This window comes from Leopardus geoffroyi, chromosome A2 (assembly GCF_018350155.1).
Source record: "Leopardus geoffroyi isolate Oge1 chromosome A2, O.geoffroyi_Oge1_pat1.0, whole genome shotgun sequence".
Lineage (NCBI taxonomy): Eukaryota > Metazoa > Chordata > Mammalia > Carnivora > Felidae > Leopardus > Leopardus geoffroyi.
This window is the reverse complement of record NC_059331.1, coordinates 143,414,529-143,421,937: the sequence shown is the minus strand read 5'-3', so window position 1 is coordinate 143,421,937 and position 7,409 is coordinate 143,414,529. Positions and strand designations below refer to the sequence as shown.

The 7,409-nt window shown below is 34.8% G+C and overlaps 1 non-coding gene across 1 annotated transcript; it reads right to left on the bottom strand.

Moving 5' to 3' along the window:
• Window positions 1-2,868: 2,868 nt before the first annotated feature.
• LOC123607727 lies at window positions 2,869-2,976 on the bottom strand. The gene has a single exon (XR_006716876.1). It is a non-coding gene; the product is annotated as a U6 spliceosomal RNA (small nuclear RNA).
• Window positions 2,977-7,409: the final 4,433 nt, after the last annotated feature.

The following is a 7,409-nucleotide window of genomic DNA, read 5'->3' as shown; positions in this document are numbered from 1 at the left end:
TAAACTGTTGTTAGAATACAGAAATACAATAGATTTTATACATTGAACCTGTGTCCCATGAAACTGCCAAATACATTTATTAGATGTATGGCAACACTTTGGTTTAGAACAACAATGAAAAGACTTAGAGTGGTAAAATTATATCACTGTGAGATTTAAGATAACTTTAAAATACCTAGAGAAATCAAGATGTTACCTTGGCTACATTATCTCACTTGATATTACAGCTGTAATACATTTTACTTGCTCAATATTAAATTCAGTGTAAGAATCACAGGTATTTCATCCAGTGGAAGATCACATGGTGTGTGGTGAAATGCACACTCCTGCTTCAGGACAGTAACAAAAATGTTTTGTTGTAGCAAGTGCAGAACAATAGACTCAAAGGCAGCTTTAAGTTTCTCTCTAAGCATGGTGGGGTGGAATGGATGGCTTCACAAATGCAGACACTGACATAAATATGAAGATTCAAAGGCCAACATGCAATGCACTTAAAAATTTAAATTAATGTCCAATTCATTTATTTAATGACAAATCACTTAGTAACTTGTGCAAATTTCCATGTAGCAGGTAAGAATAGAAGATACTTCTTTCTGAACACGATGTGAAATATTCTGAAACATTATGTGCCAGATTTTGTGGGAACACAAAGGAAGACTGTTTTCTGCAATAAAAAAATCAAATCCTTTTAAGTTAGTTTTAGTCTAAGCCTAAGATACACTGCCACTCATAACTTTCTTTGCTAGTTCTATTTAGGGTTGGTTCATGTAGTTAGTACTACTGAAAAAATTGTAGGCGATTCCACCCAAACACTAATTATTGGTTGCCATCATTTTTGTTGAAACATTGGAGTTCTTTGTATTTAATGGATCCAGACAATGGTAGAGCTTTCATTACCCTAATATTATTTTAGGAACTCCAATTCATTGAGTACTTCTTTCATTTTAGGCACCTTCACATCTGTGAGGTGATTTTCATTCTCTAATAAACCTATGTTGTGAGAATTATTAAACTTATTAAAACCTAGCATTTGAGGCTGATTTCTTTCACCCAATTAATATTTGACATCCATCCACATTAATGGTATGATATTAGTGCATCCTTTGTTATTGCTGAGTAGTACTCCCATCACTGGGTGTTTATACAAATGTTTATCCATTCCTAAGTTGAGGTTATATGCTGTAACCATTCACACAATGTTTTTGTGTAGAGGAAATTTTCTTTTTGCTTCAGTAAACACGTACAAATGGAATTTGTGGGTCATTGGGTAAATGTAAGTTTCACTTCACAAGATACTGAAAAACCGTTCTGAAAGATATGTGGTAGTATCCTATGGTTTTAATTAGCTAAAATAAAATTTTAATTGGCCTCCTGAAAGAGGCTGATGATAGCCATACATGAAAATGTTATATTGAAATCCTTCATTTTCATTGTGAAAAGTTTAGTTAAACGCTATGTTGATCAGTAATCAAATAGTAAGATGGAAGTTTTTATCCCATTTCTCTTTTTTTCCACTGCTATGCATGGGCCCTACATAAAATGGTTATAAATACTGAGGGAGGGGGAGAAAGAGTAGGACTTTCACAATAAAAATTTATATAGTTGGATTTTGAGTATATAGGCAATTGTCAAATAGGTTGTAGATTTTCTTTATATAAATATAACTTATTCAAACAAGAGTATTTTCCCCTGACAATAAGGCAACAGACTTAAGGAACAGATCTTGGAGAAGACTCCATAGATGGACACATAAAAGAACACCCACTAACAGTTTCTAGTTTAATGGACTTTTAAAAAGAGAACATTTTATTTATATTAAAATCCACTAATTTCTACTATATGGGAATGAATTATCAAAACTTATGGTTATGTAAAAGGCTTGAACATCCTGAGAGAATCTTAACGAAAGCATAGCTCATTATAAATCCTCCAGAAGAGAATACAAAGTACAAAATACTTTTGAATTATCTCATAAAGAATTTCTCTAGGATCCACGGGGAACAGCTTTATAGAAAATGCAGGACAAATGTTATCAGCCAGCTATTGAATTTTTAGTCTTGCATTCGTTTTAAGAGAATACCTATCGATAATGTAAGCACAACCAAAATCACTCTGCTTAAGTGATACGTTTAAAGAATAAGTGTATGTAAATTATATTCAAGTAGACCATTATTTGAAATATTTATGTATGGAATGGCATACAAAGGTATCAAAACAAAAGTGAAAAGATGGTAAGTCAGATTTTAAATAAATGTTTATTTAACACTTTAATTTAGTAAGAAAATTAATACAAGAACAATTTTGTCAAAATTGAGTAAAAAATGAATAATGAATATCCTCTCTCGTAATAAAAACTACCTAGGTGATTTAAGACAATGTATTATTCCCTTTGTTTCTAGAAAGTGTTACGGTATGCATCTTTGTACCGATGGGCAGTTTTATTTTGAGTTGATCGCTTCAAGGGTTATCTAAAATTTTCTTAAAATAATTATATGAGTGCACTTACAATTTGTACACTCAATTCTAATCCAATTAATGCAACTGTCAAGGGGGTGGTAGGCGGAGGTGGTTTATCCTAGCCTAGCAGGTATGAGGAGGCAAGTATTCAGACTTGCTCTTGTACTTAAGAGTATTGTCAAATTGTGTGAATCATTTCATCTCTCTGGACCTTAGTTTCTTTTATAATAATGCAGAGGGAATGGACTACATGCATGCTTCTCCAATATCAGTTGTTCACATATTACTTGCAAGATTTTTATCATATCTGTGCCAGTTTTGCTACCATTTAATGAATATCACTGTAAGTCAACTCAGTTTCCAAAACTTACGAGTCATGTGTATAAAATTTGTCTCTTTTTCTTTTTTTTTAAATATGTGGAACACTTCATGAATTTGTGTGTCATCCTTGCCCAGGGCCATGCTAATCTTCTCTGTATTGTTCCAATTTTTTAGTATATGTGCTGCCAAAGCGAGCACTTGACTCTTTTTTTCTAATTTTCATTAAAATAAAAACATGTTGCTTATATAAAACATGTTTCCCTATGAACAACTAAAATAATCTTCCATATCACTAGTGATACAGAACCAGATTTGTTTTCAATACTAGTATTTATCGGAATTATGTTAAAACCTAATTGATATTGTTAGATATTTAGGATATAATTATGTAATCTATTATTTCAGAGAATGTTATTTTTATGACTCAAAGTAAAAGTCAAAATAGAAAATTTAAATTTAGGGGTGCCTGGGTGGCTCAGTCGGTTGAGCGACTGACTTCGGCTCAGGTCATGATCTCATGGTTTGTGAGTTCGAGCCCCGTGTCAGGCTTTGTGCTGACAGCTCAGAGCCTGGAACCTGCTTCTGATTCTGTGTCTCCCTCTCTCTCTGACACTTCCCCACTCATGCTCTGTCTCTCTCTGCCTCAGAAATAAATAAACATTAAAAGAAATTTAAAAAAAAAGAAAATTTAAATTTATATAACTTTTTCATTTTTTATGTTCTTATAGAATGTCATGTGTGTAATAGAACTTTCTATGCTTTTGCAACCTAAAAATGCATAGGTGAATAAAGAATATTTTCTTAACTAAAGGATGGTTTTATAGTGTAGTATCATACTGGTATTTCATTTTAAGACAAAACTAATCTTTAATACATTCTTAGAGAAGTAGGGAATCCCAGTTTTGTTGCATTGTATTAATCGAAGATGCCCCATACGCTATGCATAACTCAAAATTATTACTGCCTTTATTCAAATTATTAATGTAACACAGCTATTTCTAAATATAATGAGTATTTTTACTCATCAGTTTTAATTACTTTTATTTAGAGTGCCATATTCTTTTACAAAGCTCGTATTTTCATAAGAACTTCAAACTTTGTGAAATCTTACTCATCCCCCTACCCACCCCCCCCCAAATTGCCACATAAAAGCTAGAGCTGTCAAGGGGAGGAAAAGATCATGAAAAACATTCAAACATCCCTGAGAAGACCTGATTTTAATGCCTTAATAAATAGTTGAGTGTAACATAGTAGCCTTCAAATTTTACTTAGCACCACACTTCTAGTACCATAGCTCCATTTGACCCTATAAAAATGCTGTTAATGGCTCTGTTTACTAGAATTTATTGCTACCAAGATGGAAAGTCACAATGCTATGAAACTAGTAATGTAGCAATATGCAACCTCAAGCCCTATAATGTGGCTATATTTTGAAATCATTAAAATGCAGATGAGGATTAAGCTAAAGACTGATTTTGTGATTGCTTTTAAGATATTGAGTAGTTCTTAAAATATATGTATGGGTGAGTGTGTATAAATAACTTGCATATTAGTGTATTTCAAAATTGTTCTGATGGAAAAGGGTGTTTTCTTTGGCCGATGATTTCCCAGTTATTTTTAAAATGTTCTGTGATTCATCAAGTAATCAGATAAATTTCTGTTTTTTACTATTGTGATTGTAAATATACAGCTTTCTATATTTTTTTTAGTGATTTTCAGGTATTGCTTGTATGAGATATTTAAAGTGTTTTGAACAGAAATGTTCTCTTTATAACTTATTGCATATATCTGCTTCAGATTGTTGTGGGGCATTTCAAATCAGTACCTATTATTCTTCTAGGCAAACTTCTTTAATGCTGTATATTTGTATGCACATATATTAACACATGTTTATATGCATAATCTCTTTGATAGATAAATTCTTGGTTTGTATCAACTGATTCTAGCAAGATATGAATTAAAACACCTCTACAGATCATGTTCATTATCTACAGGATAAAGTACAGATATTATTTGCTTTATATAAAGAAATACAAATCTGTTGAATAATATTAAAATCTGAAATTTCAGAGGGGAATTTATTTTTTAGAATCGATATTTCACACCCTCTTCACATTTGATAGCTACCCTATATCTGTTTAAAAGGCAGAGGTTTATCTAGTTTCTTCGGGTTTCTTGCTTTTACTTGGCTCACTGCACATTAGTGGCACTAAATGGACAAAAGAGGACCCTTCACAGACCACTTAGCTCACCTCCATTGCCCTGTGCCCATTGATCCGTATAAGCTGTATTTCTACAAAATGTTACAAAGAGGTTTATTACTTGATTTTTCTTACACTAGTTAGAATTGATGATATAATTCTGGGGACATCTTGACATTATATTTCTCTTTTCCCTCTAAAGTGTCTCAACCACACCCATGGCTTCAAATACTAGCTATATTAACCAATGGCTTTCAAGAATAAATGTTCCCTCTGACGACACTTAAGCTACAGACTCCCTACTCCACAGTTCTCCTTTGGAACACCTTAAATTTAGTATTTTCCAAATCAATGACCTTCTCTCCTCAGCCTAATCTGCTCCTGCTCCCTTGTTCCCTTTCTGGATTAATGGTGTCCCACAGCATGCAAATCCTCTGTCTTTTCAGAACTAACGCAAAAGTCTTCTAGCTAGCTTCTCTGGTTTCAGTCTTGCTATCTCCAATTCCTTTACCCATGCTGCACATGGAATGTGATATACCTAAAACGTAAATCTTAATCTATTTTTCACATTTTAGGAAAATTAGTACATTTTCAGACACCTATGGATAAAGGTCAAGCTGCATGAAGAAACATACAAGTTTCTCTCTTGGGAGGGTGGAGGATCCTGTATAGTCCTTTTCTCTGCTTGTCTGGCTGGCTTGTGTCTGCTTTGGCTTGGTTCAGCCCTTGGAAGACATTGGTGGGACGAGGACTGTAGGAAAGTTAGAAGACAGGGAGAAACCAGGGGAGAAAGACCGCTTCCTTAGTCTTTAAAATGGCTGTGACTGCTCTGCAGCTCCAGCTTCCAAAGGGCAAGAGTCCCTCCTCTCTTTAGAGGACCTCAGTTCTAGGAGTGGTAACAGTTTCTTGCAATTCTGGCTAACCTCTGGACTGCTCCCATTCATTTTCTGTCCTCTATGCTTCTCAATCACCTTTTAAACCAATTTGTTATCTGTGCATTTAACTAAATGGAATGTCCGATTTCCTTTCACTGACTGAAAACCTGATTCGTAAAATCATTGCATTAGCATCTCTCAAACTTTCCTCAATGATTAAAAAAATAGATAGGATCTTTGGAGCCAGATTTGCCTCATGTCTACATCATTGGTGATCTCGGACAAATCCCTTACAACTACGAGCCTCTTTTTCCTCATCTCAGTGTCTGAGGGTTATACTATGTGCCTCACTGGGTGGCATGAGAACTAAAATAGAATTTGATAAAGTGTGAATGTGCCCTCAGCACAGTGCCTGGCACCTGACAAGCACTCATTACCTGGCAGAAATGGAATCAGTAACATTCAGTGATATACTGAAGTCCTAGTGCCTAGCCCAGTACACATGGTACATGTTCAATAGCTACTGAAGAAATCACCAACTACTCTTTTAACAAGATGTCTCCTTTCCTTTATCTTCAAAGCTATGACTTTAATTCCTACCTGAATGCCTGACTGCAACACATTCTTTACTCTTCTCCTACTTCCCATCTTTATGCCCCTTCTTTAACATCTTTTAAATATTTTCTTATGGCTTTTAAGATGAAATGTGAACTTCTCAGCTTGGCTTAGGTTTCATGTTTTCTTCTCAATCGTTATTACAATATTAGGCTCATATCTTTACCATGTTCTCCGTTGCTTTCAACTTTCCTTGTAATTTTCTGAGTGACCTGTAAATCCTCTTGTCCTATTTCATCTGTACTTGATAACTGCTCTCCCTTTAGCACTCTTCTTAGTTTCGAAGTAATCTTAACTTTGCTTTTACTCAATGACTCAGTTCAGGAGCTGATTTTCTGTAGACTGGTTTTTGAATACTCCCCACTTTCATCTGTAGACACCTCCAACACTGTAATTTCCTGATTATGGCCAAGTCTCTCACACTTGATGGTAGACACCTTTTTTTAAAAGTGTTTAGCGGGGCGCCTGGGTGGCGCAGTCGGTTAAGCGTCCGACTTCAGCCAGGTCACGATCTCGCGGTCCGTGAGTTCAAGCCCCGCGTCGGGCTCTGGGCTGATGGCTCAGAGCCTGGAGCCTGTTTCTGATTCTGTGTCTCCCTCTCTCTCTGCCCCTCCCCCGTTCATGCTCTGTCTCTCTCTGTCCCAAAAATAAATAAACGTTGAAAAAAAAATAAAAATAAAAAATAAAAGTGTTTAGCATATTGGTTGGCATATAGCAGTCATGTGATAAATGTCTGCTTGATAATGAATCAAGAAAGAGCTGAGACTGAGCCCATACATAATGCCCAAAGATGCCTCTTTTCTAAGTAAATCAGTCTGTTAATCTACCTCTCTGAAAGGGTTATTCACTAAATCTTCTCCCTTATGTAAAAAATCATATGACATCTGATCATATGAAGTTTAAATTGTTCTTACTATAGTTCTTTGATGTATTAATCTAC